A 16,475-nucleotide genomic window follows, 5' to 3' on the forward strand; every position below is an offset into this window, starting at 1 on the left:
GAATGCCAGAGGAGCACCTGCAGTTTACTAAACAGGCAAAGGCTGTCCAGTTATGCGTCTATCATTGTCTTTAACAGCTGGCAATCGATTTGTGCTTTGGATTTGTTTTCAAAATCTCCTAACAGAGGACTGAGGGGGATTATAACTTTTTACAACCTTAAGGATGTAAAAACGAGCTTGAAAGCCACCTTAGCTAAAACAAACATAACAAAGAGATGCGCAAACACTGAATCTGGACACTTTTTGAAAGAAAAACAAGGTGACCTATTTTCTTTGGTCAAAGACAGCCGGTTAAAGTGGCTCAGGGTCTCTTGTGTGCATTTTTGACATAGACTTCCAGAACTTGTGAGGCAATAATATGATGTGCTGTGTCTGCAGGGCCGGCCCACTCATAAGGCAAGGTGAGGTGACCCTGCTTCGGGCAGCAGGATCCACAGGGGCAGCAGAGCTGGCCATGGGTATCTGACTGATACTTCTGGATTTGCTGGGGTATAGTACTTTGCCTTTATTACTGGAGAGAGGCACAGGTGACATCCAGGGGCGGAGGAAGGAGGGTTTGGTGGGGGCGGTTTGCCCTGGGTGTCACCACTGAGGAGGGTGACAAAACGCCGGATGGCACTCACCCACTCTGCGGAGTCAAAATATACACAGTCATGTGGTAGACAAAGATCCCATGACTGCAATCATGGAACAGGAATTCTAACATCTCCTGGGCTTGGGTGCCCGCAGGCTCCGTGCTGCCCAAATGGTCCACCCACTGCCTCCCCCGGCTGAATGGTAGGAGGCAGGCAGACTCCTTGGAGGCCCCACAGAGTGTCCTGCCCCGGCTCGCCTCACCCTGCGGGCAGGTGGCCCCACCCCTGGGCTCAGGGCACGTGCACTGCCCAGGCGCCCAATCGGTTTTCTCCACCGCTGGTGACATTCCCACAAGCCACCACCATGGCAGTGTCTAAATATTCCAGTAATTTCCCCTCCAAAACCAATTCTACTTGGCAAGGGAGACACACGTAGACACACAGTTGCCCATATTTCTATAGCCTTAAGGTGGAATGATCAAGATTTTTGAGCGGCGGGGTTGCTTTGCAACATGCAGTTTTGGCCCTTGGAGAATGAAACCCTGTAGAAAATGTGAGACCTACAGCCCTGGAGTTTAATCCCACAGAAGTCTTACCTGTTACATGCTTCCTGGCACAAACCTTTCTTTTAAAACAAACACATCATATTTTGAAGAGCTTTTTCTCTCCCAACCCCACCGCCAAGCAGCTTTTCCTTACTGGGAGAGACAGAAGGGTGGTTTTTTGTTTTCTTGTTTTTAAAGCAATGTCCATGCACTTCAGTAAAAGTTGCTTTTTTTGCAACTGATTTATGATCTCTGGGGCTGTGAGGGAAGAGTTGCAATCCCAGCCCTCTGTGGTTCTGCTCCAGGATTGCCCTAGAGAGGTAAGAGGCCCTAAAGAGGGAACGGCTGAAACAAACCAGGAAAACAAGTCAGAAACTCTGAATAGATTATGATGCAGCTACCACAGTACATGCACACAAACTCTGACATATTTATGGTGCTTCCAGTGGTAAGAAGCGCTGCTGCTGCTGCTGCTGTTACGACTGCTAAAGAAATAAATGACATTTTTCACAAGCCAACAAGAGCAGCACACAGTCGAGACTTTCTGTTGCTTTTGTTATGGATATCGCTCTTTCCACCCCAATGGGCCACTTTTGTCTGAAATAACCCATGGTGGAAAGAAACACAACTGTAATTTGTCACCTTTGAAAGTGATAAGGAGCTGGGAGTTCAGAAGCTGCCTGGCCACCATGCCAAGGGGCGGGAGGGAGGGAGAGAAACCCATTCACATTACAAGTATTGATGCATAGAAAAGAAAAATATAGCCTGCTTTTAACTTTTGATGTCAGCACCTCCCATGCTGGTTTCAATGCATTACGGAATATTCTGAGTGAACACCTAATGTCAACTTGTTATAGATTTGAAAAGGTAAAGGGACCCCTGACCATTAGGTCCAGTCGTGGCTGACTCTGGAGTTGTGGCGCTCATCTCACTTTATTGGCCGAGGGAGCCAGCGTACAGCTTCCGGGTCATGTGGCCAGCATGACCAAGCCGCTTCTAGCGAACCAAAGCGGCACACGGAAACACAATTTACCTTCCCACCGGAGTGGTACCTATTTATCTACTTGCACTTTGAAGTGCTTTCGAACTGCTAGGTTGGCAGGAGCAAGGAACGAGCAACGGGAGCTCACCCCGTCGCAGGGATTCGCACTGCCAACCTTCTGATCGGCAGTGCCATCCCCCTAATTCCCAGAAGGGAGAAATACAAGCTGCAGAGGAATTTCTGAGCTAGCCTATGCAAAACGACCTGGCCCCCATGAAGAAACAATACAGGGCCACTGAGATCCATTGGCAATGCAAGAGAACTGTCTTCCCCCGTGCCCTGGGGTGTGAGCAGAGGGGATTTTGAAGGTTGCCATGTTATATGGGTGTGAGGTGACAGAAAAAGAGAGGTTTTTAGCACAGTGTTCTGGGAAGAAGAAGGAAGAAGACAGATGGATCCATCTTGGGCAGGCTGGCTGCAGGCTGGCTGGGAGAGATGGCTTGGACAAGCCCCTCTTGAAATGACCATACTGTAAGATCTGGACTCCACACTGTAATCTTGAAGGAATGGGGTAAATGTGACGTTTCAGCTTGGAGGACCACCCATGTTTTGGGGAGAGCATACAGGATCTGGCAGCATACGCTTTCAGTTCACTGTCTAGCTAAGGAGAGTCTACCATGTAGAAAGGCTGCCTGTCTAACTCTTATTTATTAGCACACCCATTTATTAAGGTCTATTGCTATTTCTGGGCTACCCTGAGGCACAGGAAATATCACATGTGAAGCATTCTCGATCTGACAAATAGTGCTTGACTGCAGCCTACGATGGCCCCATGAGCTCAAAGCATGTCCCTGTTTAAGGAGCAGTCTTCTTGGATGAGTTGCACCACGTTGCCCTACTGTGGTAAAGCCTGCTTTGAATTTTGACCACAGGAAGCACACTCAATGAAGAAACGTTTAATCAGAAGATCTTCACTGAAACATGACACACGTTTCAAGGTTTGCTTGTTTTTATAGCTGAGCGCTGACAACCAGCAAGGTCAGTTTATGATTAAGTCTCTGTGACACCGCCGGTCACTTGCACATAATTTGCATTTTTATTTGGAGCTAGGGGTCCAAACAAGTTCCACTCTTCCCTTGGAACCTTGAATTATTTGACTTGCTATTGGCTTTGCAATTGACATTATCCCGAGCCTCTCAAAATCTGGTTTGAAAAGTTCATGAACTTCTCCAGAGTTGTTCAAGGCGCAGCAAGGAAAGTGACTGGGACTGGAATTAAGTGATGAGGCTGTGGGATGCTTTCCTCCCTGTTCTCTCCAGGGCTTTGAAAAACCCCAGTGGGAATGCAGTAGCTATTGAAATAAGATGGGTTCAGGTAGTCCAGGAAGTGGTGTGGATGATTCAGTGTGCGTGGTACATGCTTCTTTCTGGGTCACACTGAATAAACATCTTAGTCTGGTATTGAAGGTTATCGGAGACTTGAGACTGGGCTCATAATATTTATTCTGTCCTTTCCTTTGTGAATGTGTTGGAGAAGCAACTGACATGGCCAAAAGTATACATTGCAAACATGGATTGCCACATACTGCTTCAAAACAGTTTGTAGTTGTGATCTGGGAAAGGCAGGATATTAAACAAACATCTTTCCTTAAGGGAACTTGGGGAGCTGCACAGGACATATTCTGTTGTGTGGGTGTGCATTGGATTCAGGAAAAAACGTGAATCCAAAGCTGGAAAAGGGTTCCTTATAAGGATATGGGGCAAAGCAGGATCTGTATTCTGAAGGAAATCAGCCCTGAGTGCTCACTGAAGGACAGATCCTGAAGCTGAGGCTCCAATACTTTGGCCACCTGATGAGAAGAGAAGACTCCCTGGAAAAGACCCTGATGTTGGGAAAGATGGAGGGCACAAGGAGAAGGGGACGACAGAGGACGAGATGGTTGGATAGTGTTCTCGAAGCTACCAGCATGAGTTTGACTAAACTGCGGGAGGCAGTGGAAGACAGGAGTGCCTGGCATGCTCTGGTCCATGGGGTCACGAAGAGTCGGACACAACTAAACGACTAAACAACAACAAAGGATCTGTATGAGGCAGCATGAATAGAACCTCTGAAGTAAACAGTGCAGATCAGATTGGGATGAATCCTGAGGGAATGAATGCAGGGTCCCTCAGAGGAATTTTTGGTTTGCCATAGGTGATGTGGGATCATTATGAGGCAGCACAGATCAAAGCAAGGAGTCTTCAAGTGCCTCATTGATCCAGACATTTCAATAATGCTGCAGACAAACATCTGCTGAAAGGGAAATTAATGTCGCTGAGCTTCCAATGTAAAGAATAATTCTAGGGTGAGGAGACGGGGAATAAAAATCAGGTGCCACAGTGGGGAGAGGGTGGAAAGAGAACTCCATTGTGACTTTCAGGTCAAGCTTGTAATCAGAAATAATTATTTTACCTGCAAAGTGAAAACTTTTAGCTCCACCGCCCCCCACAATCAGCTTTAAAAGTTCTACCACAAAAGACTCCACACATATTTATCCACAATTTGCCAGGTTTCTCACCCAGGGATACCTCTCTCAGACCAGTTGTCTACAAAATGCTAGAGGAGATCAAGTGATTCCTTTCTATCCAGCCCAAGAATTGTGATAGCTGCTGCTGTTTGGATACCACTGCAACTATCTTCTAGAAATTTGGCAGTATTTGTGTTGTTAGAAGAAGTGACAATGCCTGCAAATTTAATCCAATTCTGCTATAGACGTAAAAATGTTATAGGCATATCCTTTTTTTAAAAAAATCAGAATTAAAGGTACACAGCACAATAGCCCCTGGACTTATCTGCTTGTAATTTGGCAGGCTTTATCTTCTCTGGAGGGTCTTCCATACCTGAAAACTTCATACACATCTGTCAAAGGGGGGGAAAGTTAGAGCCTACAAAGTACCTTGGACTAAGGTGGGCTAAACCAAATCTTTTGGCCAGTGAAACCCCCTATCCTGTTGCTTTCCTGGAATTATGCATAGATGTGAGAAGGTTGTCTAGACCAGTGTTTCCCAACCTTGTGCCTCCAGATGTTTTTGGCCTACAACTCCCATCATCCCTGACCACTGGTCTTGCTAGCTAGGGATGATGGGAGTTGTAGGCCAAAAACATCTGGAGGCACAAGGTTGGGAAACACTGGTCTAGACCTCATGGCATCAGGAAGACCCTTTAAAAATCTTGGCTTTTACTGAATGAATGAAGCCGAAACATTAAAGAAGAGATTCTCAAATTAAGGAGCTGCTTTCCCCCCACAGACAGATATTGCTCAACTAGAACTGTGTGTGTGTTTGAGTAACTTCTGATTAAGTCAAGGAATAAGACTTCCGGTATGTCTAATTCATGAACACTTTACAGAATGTTGCAAGATTATAAATCAAAGCACTTATATTAACCAGCCTATTTCTGTTACGAGAAAATGTACTTTCTATAAACTCAAGCAACCCCTGACAGAAAGCATGAGATTTCGTGTGATGTGACATAAAGACTAACATCAGACTTTCTGGACTCATACTGAGGAATCTCAGAAGACGTCTGGGGATGTGCTGTCTGACTAAGGCAGCAATCCTAAGAATGCTTATTTGGCAGTAAAGCCCATTGAAAACGAGACTTACAACTGAACCTGCGTAGGACTGGGTTGTTGGAATAACATGAATAGTCAGTGACAGAGAGAAGTCAGTGGGTGCAACTGCACATTTTGGAAAAGGAATGTGGAAACGTTTTTCCTTCCTTTGGGTTTAGCCCTCAAAGACTTGCATTTTCTCTTCTTTGGGAAAAAAACAACACAATTTGTGTGTTGCTTCCCATTTTGAGGCTATTGTGATTTATATACATAGTGTGGCGATCACACAGGGTCCCCGGACGTTTGACGGTCTATTGATCCCTGTGCCACCACTGTGATTGCTTCCCCGCTGCCACCAACCCGTTTCTCTCGGGTACACACGGAGTCCAGACAGTTGTTAACATTAACAAATAATTAAGTTTATTTTATAGGCATGAACAAGTTTATGGTTTCAGTTAATTTTTCTTGGCAGTTTCTTAATCTTAGTTTCTGTACTGTCCTATACGTTCCTAACAACTTCAAACTGATTATCCCAACAATCTATCTGACTCCTCCTAACAGTTCCTCTCACTCTCTCACAACACAACTCGGCCAACCCACACACTTGTCCTCCCTCTTCCTTCTCCAACTCCCAACTGACTTCCACACAACTCCAACTCTAACTCTAACTCCTCCCCTTGGGTTCCCACTGGCCAATCACTTCCTGCCTGGGATTTAGTAATGAATCCAGTGCAACGGGCTTTTACAGATGATCATACTGTTTGGGTGAACCTTCACCTTTTAATAGGAATGTTCCTATTTAATGTTAGCTGCCCTGAGCCCGGTCTCAGCTGGGGAGGGCGGAATACAAATAAAAGTTTACTGTTGTTGTTGTTGTTCAAAGCTAATCAGCCATGCCTTTCTTCCAGATACTCCATTTCATTTACCTTCAACCCCATTTTTCTTTATCATAAAAGCATATATTATACTGTATGGCCAAATTGTTTTCTGAAGTGCACAGGACATACAGCATCAGCTTGTGATTGGGCTTGGGCATCTACTCATCAAAAAAAGAGAGAGACGCACAGGACACACTTACAGCTCTTTGTATCCTGGACAATATCTGGAATATTTCTACTATGGCCCAAGTGTTTTATTCCCCAGTGTCATAGAAGTTCTATATCCATTAAGTTTACCAGAAGTAAAGCAACCCTCAAATGTGATTTTGAGGATAAATATGTTATCGGCTGGTGCAGGTTTGTTTTATGACATTGCCATGAGTGGTCGTTTTTCACATCTTCAACACTGTCCTGCAATTCTTTGAAAGGATTATTGAACTTCCCTCCGAGACCTCTAATCTTTGATGAAAGGGATATATTTGAAATGACCACTGATTTCACAGCTCAGACAGTTTATTCATAAAAGGGGGGAAACATTTTCCAATGAAGCTCTCACAGATAAGTGTGTGTCAATATTTAAATATAATATGCAATTGCTACTTTATTATAATGTATTCTTTAAGACCATACTTTTGTATGTGTGATATATTTTATCTATCTCACAATTAACCCCAAACAATAAATAATGGAGATGTCCTTTAATTTACCCTGTTACTAAGTGATACGGAATAGTGGAGGTCCACTAATAATATGTAAAGTTCTATTATGGGAAGAACTCTTGTTCAAGAGAACTTCTGTGTTTGTCTTGAGTAATGTTCTTTTGTATTATTTTTGGCTTCCCCAATAATTTTCCTACATTATTTGGCCTAATTCAGCTGAGAGTTCTAGTCTGGTCAAACTAAGTTTCCAGACATAGGCTGTACAGGCCATTAGAGGCCCATTGAGTGGATTATTAACAAATAAATGAAGATGGCTCCTCAATCCCTGACCACCACTGGTAAACAAATGTACTTTGTGTAATGTCACCATTTGCTCTGTTTGAAAGCACAGATGAGTTTTCTCTTTTTCTTTAAGTTGTTTTCTCCTTTGGGTCTGCCATTTCCATCACACAGACAGGCTACCCAAGTGCAATAAATTGAGATTAATATTTGGCTGAGATTGAGCATTTACGTCCAGTTGGCCATTATGGAAAATGAATCAAGCAGCCCCCTTTCTGACTGCAGCCCAGTCTTTCCATTCTCCACAAACAAAAACTTTGTTATACATCCCCGCACAGCTATTCAAAAACCATTTCATGGGTTGGATCAAAAGGTATTCTTCTGCATGCAGAAGTCATCTTCCGAGGGGTTGTTTTATACCTTGTGCTATAGCATTGGATTGGAAAAGTGAAACTACATCCAAAGGCATTCAAGTGGTTCTGCAAGAGCTAGCGCAGCTCCATCTGGTATGCAGGCTGAGACCTTATCTGCCCATGGACTGTCTTGCCAGAGTGGTGCATGCTCTGGTTATCTCCCGCTTGAACTATTGCAATGCGCTCTACGTGGGGCTACCTTTGAAGGTGACCAGAAACTACAACTAATCCAGAATGTGGCAGCTAGACTGGTGACTGGGTGTGGCTGCTGAGACCACATAACACCAGCCCTGAAAGACCTAAAATTAGCTCTCAGTACGTTCACGGGCACAATTCAAAGTGTTGGTGCTGACCTTTAAAGCCCTAAATGGCCTCAGCCCAGTATACCTGAAGGAGCGTCTCCATCCCCATCGTTCTGCCCGGACACTGAGGTCTAGCTCAGAGGGCCTTCTGGTGGTTCCCTCATTGCGAGAAGCAAAGTTATAGGGAACCAGGCAGAGGGCCTTCTCGTAGTGGCGCCCGCCCTGTGGAACGCCCTCCCACCAGATGTCAAAGAAATAAACAACTATCTGACTTTTAAAAGACATCTGAAGGCAGCCCTGTTTAGGGAAGCTTTTAATATTTGATTAATTATTGTATTTTAATATTTTGCTGGAAGCTGCCCAGACTGGCTGAGGAAACCCAGCCAGATGGGCGGGGTATAAATAATAATAATAATAATAATAATAATAATAATAATAATAATACTTATTTAGTTTTTGCACATGCAGCAAAAGTCCTAGAGTAGGACTTTGCATGCTGGTGGCTTTCACCTCTAATAATCTAATCCAGTGTTCATTTGGTTGCAACAGAGCACGTTCAGAAATATTCTTCCCTCCTTACTCACTCATACACTTATACTTATCTGACTGGTGATTGCTCTTGGGTGGTTGTAGGTGATAGTTCCTGTTTCTTTCTGCCACCATGAAAGAGAGAGAGAGAAAGATTGTGCCTGCATATCTTCTGCTTCAGTAAAGGATGGAGAAAGTGGACAATGTGGCCTCATGCTGATATTACTAGTCATTGTGATCTCATACTGATGTTAATCAGGCTCGAGTGGTGGTTAGGCATTGGTGGGGGTACTGTTTTATTGTTATGCAGATGAGGGGGGGAAGGAGTGCCATCGCATCCCCCCACAGCAAAGGGTAGTCCAGTAAAGGATTCCGGGGGGCGTGGCCTTGTCCAAAGCCTAAGGAGGTGTGGGCCCACGGCACGCCCCTACGCGGTGACGCTGGGGGGGGGGAGATCCTAGCTGACGTGCCTCAGCGGGACTCCTCCCACTGGTGGTTAACCCTTACCGGCCTTCAAGCCGGTTAGTTGTTAGGACCAATGCCTAAGCCAATACAGCTCAATTCCTGTAATCAATAAAGTTGTGGCCTAATTTGACCCATTAACCTGAATTCTGTTGTCCTGTGTCTTTATTTCATTGGGGGGAGGCGGGAACTTGCCATGCAACTAGTCATTGTGATCTCATGCTGATATTACTAGTCATTGTGACCTCATACTGATGTTAACCACCTTAAGAAAAGTGAGACATTGGTCACATGTTGTAGCCAGCTGATTTTCATGAGAAATCTTCCTCCCTCCCTCCCTCCCTTGTTCACTGGCAGGTAGGAAGGCCCCATTATTCACTACTTATTTTAGACCATGGAATGACTGCCTTTGGTATCCTTCCGCCTGCCAGCGAAGAACATCTCTCTGTGCTATGTCCACCTGCTGCCTGCCACAGATTTCTGTAACCAAAGGATATCCACGAAAAGGTAAGCAGCCATTCTCTGGAGCTCCCAACAGAAAGCCAGCACTGGAGCGGTTGAAGTTATTCCCACTGAAACTAAATGAAAACCAAAAACGTAAAGTATTTCCTCTTGAACACTCCTAAATAAGGGAATTCATGACCACAATGACCACCATCTTAAATCAGAGCATAAGAGGAGCAAACAAATGGATGGAGTTAGCAATGTGGAGCCTCCAAGTTCAGATATAATATGTCTTTGAGTGCAGGTACCACTCTTGGAAGGGAGAGAACAACAGAGGGATGCTGTTTGCCTTCATATCCAGCTTTGTGAGCTCAAAGGCATTGGTTTGGCTGCTGTTGAAGGCATGATGTCTCGATGGGACTTCGTGTTGATAGAGCAGGGCTCTTCGTAGCTTCGTAATTGAAAATGCTGGATTATTTTAGACCTCCAGCTCAATGAGTATATAACTCCTCTTCATATCCTTTGCCTCTCCATTCACCCTTTGCTGCCTCAACCAAGTTACTAAAGGTCCCTGTGGCGATCACACACAGGGCCCCCGGATGTTTGACGGTCTATTGACCCTGTGCCGCCACTGCGATAGCTTTTTCCACTGCCACCACCCCGTATCTCACGGGGACACATGGAGTCCAGACAGTTGTTAACATAAACAAATAATCAAGTTTATTTTTAAATGCAGGAACAAGCTTATGGTTTCAGTTAATTTTCTCTTGTCAGTTTCTTATTCTTAGTTCCTAACAACTCCAAACTGATTATTCCCAACTATCTATCTGACTCCACCTAACAATTCCTCTCACTCTCTCACAATACAACTCTACCAACCCACACCTAAACCTCCCTCTTCCTTCTTCAACTCCCAAACCTCAACTGACTTTCAAAACCTCCCACTCTAACTTTTATTTCCTCCCCCTTGCATTCTTGCTGGCCAATCACATCACACCCATTTTAACCCTTTCCTTATGACCCATCCTAGGAGGCAAACGCCACAGTCCCCATCTAAGCATCCTGGTTTAACCAAGGAAAGCCCTGCCCTTTGGAGGATAGCTCAGTCAGTACAGCATCAGACTCTTAATCTCAGGGTTGTGGATTTGAGCACCACCATGGACAAAAATCATTCCTGCATTGCAAGGGATTGGACTGCATGGTCCCTTCCAACTCTATGATTCTAACTCTGATGGTGACTCAAGAGTGATTGAACTGATGACACAACTTGTGTGAGTTAAAGGCTTTGCTTGGGAAGAGGGAACCACTGTTTCGCAATGCTATTTATCTTCATTAAAATAAGCCTTACCTATGGGCACTACTAGCATTCCTCTTTCTGAAGCCTGCTATTCCGATAATTGAATTTGGAGTTCCAAGTCTGGTCTAGGTACATTGCATGCTCGCTTGTTTGTTTGGTGACCTGGCTTGGGAGACTACCGGTAATTGTTTTCCGTTGCCTTGAGGTAAACAAATAGTGTTCTATATTCAGTCTAGTTCTAGCTCATGTTCCCGTGCTTCCTTTAATTTTCCATGATGCCCTATGAGAAAATGGAATATAGGCTTGCTCAGTATGAATGGAAGCAACTGCAGGTCTTCAAAATGATGGATGCCGTCATCCCGCCCCGTGGCAGGAGTTATATTTCTCAGTGTCACAAGAGGAAAGAAACAAACACCCTCCAGTTCTTTAAAGATGCATTGGTATTTCCAGAGCTCAGATAATTTTTCTGCCAGAAGCAAATGTGACCTAACTTTAGATTTGGCCTTTGTACAGAATCCCCATTGTTAAAAGATGTGACTTTTAAGTACTGTAGCAAAGATGTGAATGGGGAGATCATCAAGCAAGGAGGTCAAAGTTTGTCTAAGTTAAAACAAGGCTTTGGACAGACAACTTGGATCCTGTTGCCTGTCTCTTGAGCCATCTGTTGTTATGTAGTTAGCAGCATATGTTTAAACATAACTTTTTACGGCTCCCTTGTATGGACTGCAATCCCATCTCCCCTTCATTCCAGTTGTCTTATTCTCCTTCTTGGTTACAACTGTTTGCTTACGAAAATGGTGCCTGTAGTATCTAGTGCAGGCATTGACAAGAAAAGTCTGTCGCATTTAGAACATTTTCAGAAGTGACTTATCCGAAGACGTTCTCCACCAAAAATGCATTCATTTGGTAAACACGCGTCTGTGTCTATTGCATCAGCTTTAAAGCACTCTCATGTGTATTTAAATGTATGTATAAATCTCACATTTGCCCTTGAAAAATACTTGCCATTGGGCTCCTGGTACTTTCCTGTTGGCTGTCTGTGGGTATTTTGATGGGAAAAGCCAAGTTCATGCAAGCATGCATTTTTCAGTCCTCTTATTGGCCACATCTAGGTACAAAGTAGAGACATCGCCTTGCCAACAAAGGTCCGTATAGTAAAAGCTATGGTTTTCCCAGTAGTGAAGTATGGAAGTGAAAGCTGGACCATAAAGAAGGCTGATCGCCGAAGAATTGATGCTTTGAATTATGGTGCTGGAGGAGACTCTTGAGAGTCCCATGGATTGCAAGAAGATCAAACCTATCCATTCTTAAGGAAATCAGCCCTGAGTGCTCACTGGAAGGACAGATCTTGAAGCTGAGGCTCCAGTACTTTGGCCACCTGATGAGAAGAGAAGACTCCCTGGAAAAGACCCTGATGTTGGGAAAGATGGAGGGCACAAGGAGAAGGGGACGACAGAGGACGAGATGGTTGGACAGTGTTCTCGAAGCTACCAGCATGAGTTTGACCAAACTGCGGGAGGCAGTGGAAGACAGAAGTGCCTGGCGTGCTCTGGTCCATGGGGTCACGAAAAGTCGGACACGACTAAACGACTAAACAACAACAACAAAGGTACAAATATGGAAGCGATATTGTAGACCTGTCGCTGCCTATGTTTCTCTGCCTTGCCATGTTTGTTGGTCAAACTGGTGTGATAGTGTTTTATGTAGCAGCTAGGGGGAAATGGAAATGAGCACCTAACAGTATAACCACCATCAGTGCAATAGGTGAGTGTTACATGAATCTACAGGACCTATTGGATAATACCTGTGTGATCTCTGAAGATGTGTTGCACTCTGTTCTCATGCACACCTCAGCTATGTCTGGTGGATTCTATTAAGAATTTTGTTTGTTATAGTATTGTATAAGATTTGGGTATATCTATGTGTGGACGAGCACTTTCTAGGCATGGAACAAGTGGAAGTGTGAATGAGCCCTGAGACCCTGGCAAACCTCTGTTTGATACTGATCTACTGGATCAGGTATACCCAATGATTTGACCTAGAAGACGACAGCTCCATATGTTTGTAGGAACTCAACCCCAGCCCCGTTCTTTTCCGCTTTGGAATGCAGACAGGAAATACGAAACTGATTCCTACAATTTCATTTGTTTAAGCACTTTCAAGATCCCCATGACAGGGAACGCATCGTGGTCAGCAGAGTATGTGGAGTGTAATATACCAGCAGGGCAGAAAGGCTAACTTGAGAGTGGGATTAAAATTCACAGTTCAATTTACAGTGGCACGTACAGTTGAAACCCACTGCAGAGTGTGTATCCCACTCAAGACTTAAAGAGTTCTCTTTGTGAAGCCTACTGTGATTTTTGGCTGTGGAAGGGAAGTGGGTATGCAAAACAAAGCTCTTTTTACTAGTCAAACGTTTACAGTGCAAACAAATTCAACTATGCATTACTTCAAATTGAAAATTAACTGACCAAAAAATTCTATTCAAGTGTCCTTATTGTTTGCTTTCTTGTTTCCAGAGGAGATTGGAATTTTGCAAGGGAAACACTATAGGAAGAAAGGTGATCAGTACAGGAAGGTAGCAAAATTTGCAGAATTAGATTCCTAGTCACTTAATTCCATTTCCAACACAAGAGATTTGTTTTAAATGGAAGCTGCAGTGCAGGTTTATTTTATGTCTCCAGAGTTACAGGGAGGCATGTACTATGGAATGCGGCATTCATAATGAAATGCTGAAGAAGCTTGTTCTGTTGAGTTTGAAGAACGGGAGTCATAAGGCTGTATACTCACCTACCTGCGAGTAAGCCTTATTAAGCTCCATGAGCTTTTAGTTCTGAATAGATATGCATAGGATTGTGCTGTCAGGGACCACCATTGTCTTTAAAAATATATATTAAAGGGGGATAACAATAGGTAGCGGTGATGAAGCAGCAGTTATGCGGCTTAAGAATGCCCAAAGAGCTTCACAGAGATTGCATCATTATTTTTTTTAACATAATATTTATTAACAGTTTAAAGATTACAGAGAAAAGCAAAAGAATTAAACAAAACAATACAATACACTACAAAAACAAAAACACTACATTACACTAACACTAAAACATTAAATTGACAACAAAAAACAAACACAATTTAAAACACATCCAATAGTTTCAGTATCTTATCTTTCATTCACTTGTTTCCACGACCTCCTCACACCTCCTTTTTTGTATTCCACTTCAATTAACTGTTTCAGCAATTCCTTTCCATCTTCCTCTGTTTTCTGTCCTGTAATTTATCTTATCTTATTCTAACCTTATTTTTTCCCTTTAATGCATTAAAAATCTATTTGTACTTAACTCCTTATAACATTTCTGCTAAAGCCATATAACTTCATTCCAACATTTTCCTAACATTCATTAATTTTACAGTATTTCTGTAAATAATCTTTAAATTTTTTCCAGTCTTCTTCCACCGACTCTTCTCCCTGGTCTCGGATTCTGCCAGTCATTTCCACCAGTTCCATATAGTCCATCAACTTCATCTGCCATTCTTCCCAGGTGGGTAAATCTTGTGTCTTCCACACAGAGATTGCATCAATAATCCTTGTGACAAAGACAGAGAACCTGCTGTTCTCCAGATGTTGGACTCTTAGTTCCCATCAGTCCCAGCCAGCATAGCCAGCAGTGAAGGATGATGGGAATTGACCTCCCACAACATCTGGATGGTCCCAAGTGCCTCACCTCTGATTTCAACAAGCCTATACAGCAGGACAGTGTCAATACTCCTCTACAGGAGATGGGGTTAAGGCTGAAAGGTTGTGAGTTGCATAAGACCACGTACACTGACAGAGGTGAGAGTTAGGGTATGTTCACATTAGTAGCATAAAATGTACTGAGGTTGTTGTCTGTCCGTTCCGGCTGCGTTTCAAGCCACATTTGGGCAAAATGAAGCCTGAATGAAAAAGTATGAAATGAAAAGGAAGGTAGGGAGCAGCCAAAATCCATTTATGATTGGTAGTCACAAAGGATGGAGTTCTCAAGGCAGATGCTCAAAGGATACTGGGATCGTGAGACGGAACTTTGCATTCCTGACCTAGGTTGGAGCTAAGTATAGTTCAGCCATCCCCATTCCAGTGCTCTTAGAAGCTCTCATCAATACCAGCCAGCAAAGCCAATAGGGAGTTGTAACTTAAATATCTGGAGTGCACCAGGTTGGAGGAGGCTGGAGTGCTCTGGTCCATGGAGTCACAAAGAGTCAGACACAACTAAACGACTAAACAACAACAGATGCCTTACACAAGATTTGAAGATAAAACTTTACTTGTTCAGCTGTGCCAGCCTGACAAGTATTATTCATATATGTATTAATGAATGCAATACATTTCTCTCCCTTGAGCCCAAGAGAGGGTTTAGTCCTTTTGTTTTCAAAACTCCTTCATATCAGTGCATAAGTTGTTAATCCATAGCTTGCTCATCCTCACAAGCACCTTTAGTCAGTGTCCGCTCAAAGTCACCACACTCCCACGTTCTTTCCCCCCCCAAGAATATTTATTAAAGTTTTCAATAATAATACAATAAAAATCAAAAAGAAAAAAGAATAACAAAAATACAAAAATAAAAATAATTAAAAACACAGTTTCCATTACTTATTTTTCATTAACTTATTTCCCAGACCTCCTCATACCTCCCTTTTTTGTATTCCAATTCAAATTGTTAGCTCAGCAAATCCTCATCAATAAATTTTAACCTATCTCTAAACCTTTTTTTATTTTTTTCTCATATTCTCTTAAAGCATTACAGCTGGAAACCACTTCATTTCTATCCGACATCATTCTAACATTCATTAATTTTGCAATATTTCTGTAGATAGTCTTTAAATTTCTTCCAATCTTCTCTTCTCCCTGATCTCGGATTCTGCCAGTCATTTCTGCCAATCCCATATAGTCCATCACCTTCATCTGCCATTCTTCCAGAGTGGGTAGATCCTGTGTCTTACACTCCCATGTTCTTGGTCAAAGGATCAACTAACAGAATAACCAACCATCTCCCAACTGCCAACTGCCACCTCCTTTCCCCAATACCATTTATTCGTTGTGAAATACATTTACAATGCAAACACAATACAGATACTAGCAACATACCCTTGCCTTCTGTGGGAGGGCCTTGGCAGTAGACCCCATGCTTTTGCATGCAGAAGGTCCCAGATCAATCCCCAGTGCCTTCAGGTAAGGTTGTCTGAAACCCTGGAAAGCTGTTGTCAATCATGTACAATAGACAACACTGAGCTAGATGGACTAATCGTCTGATTTGACATGTTTACATCTTTCTATTTTCCCATTTGGGGAGATGACCAGGTTTCATGTATACTTGGAGTAATTCTGAATGCACTTGCATGCTTATGTTACCCCTGATATATCTTTAGAGCTTCTACAAATGAATTTTGAATTCTGCACCTTAGCTGAGCATTGTTCGGATTTGCAAGAGGGAAGGTACAACTTGTGGGTGGATGCACTCTGTGAGTCGTCAGTTATTCACATT

At 43.3% G+C, this 16,475-nt stretch overlaps 2 long non-coding RNA genes across 2 annotated transcripts in view; one reads left to right on the forward strand and one right to left on the reverse strand.

Annotated features, from left to right (window-relative positions):
- Window positions 1–1,182: 1,182 nt before the first annotated feature.
- On the reverse strand, window positions 1,183–8,922 carry LOC310840862. The gene is made up of 2 exons (XR_014562218.1): window positions 8,824–8,922; window positions 1,183–1,465 (listed from the first exon to the last, which is right to left on the reverse strand). It is a non-coding gene; the product is annotated as an uncharacterized lncRNA (long non-coding RNA).
- Window positions 8,923–9,498: 576 nt separating this feature from the next.
- LOC310840725 overlaps window positions 9,499–16,475 on the forward strand; it is a 76,979-nt gene continuing 70,002 nt past the window's right edge. Inside the window, exon 1 of the long non-coding RNA XR_014562047.1 lies at window positions 9,499–9,722. This is a non-coding gene — a long non-coding RNA (uncharacterized lncRNA). The remainder of the gene's footprint in view (window positions 9,723–16,475) is intronic.

Source organism: Podarcis gaigeae (assembly GCF_964106915.1).
Source record: "Podarcis gaigeae genome assembly, chromosome: 3".
Taxonomy (NCBI): Eukaryota; Metazoa; Chordata; class Lepidosauria; order Squamata; family Lacertidae; genus Podarcis; species Podarcis gaigeae.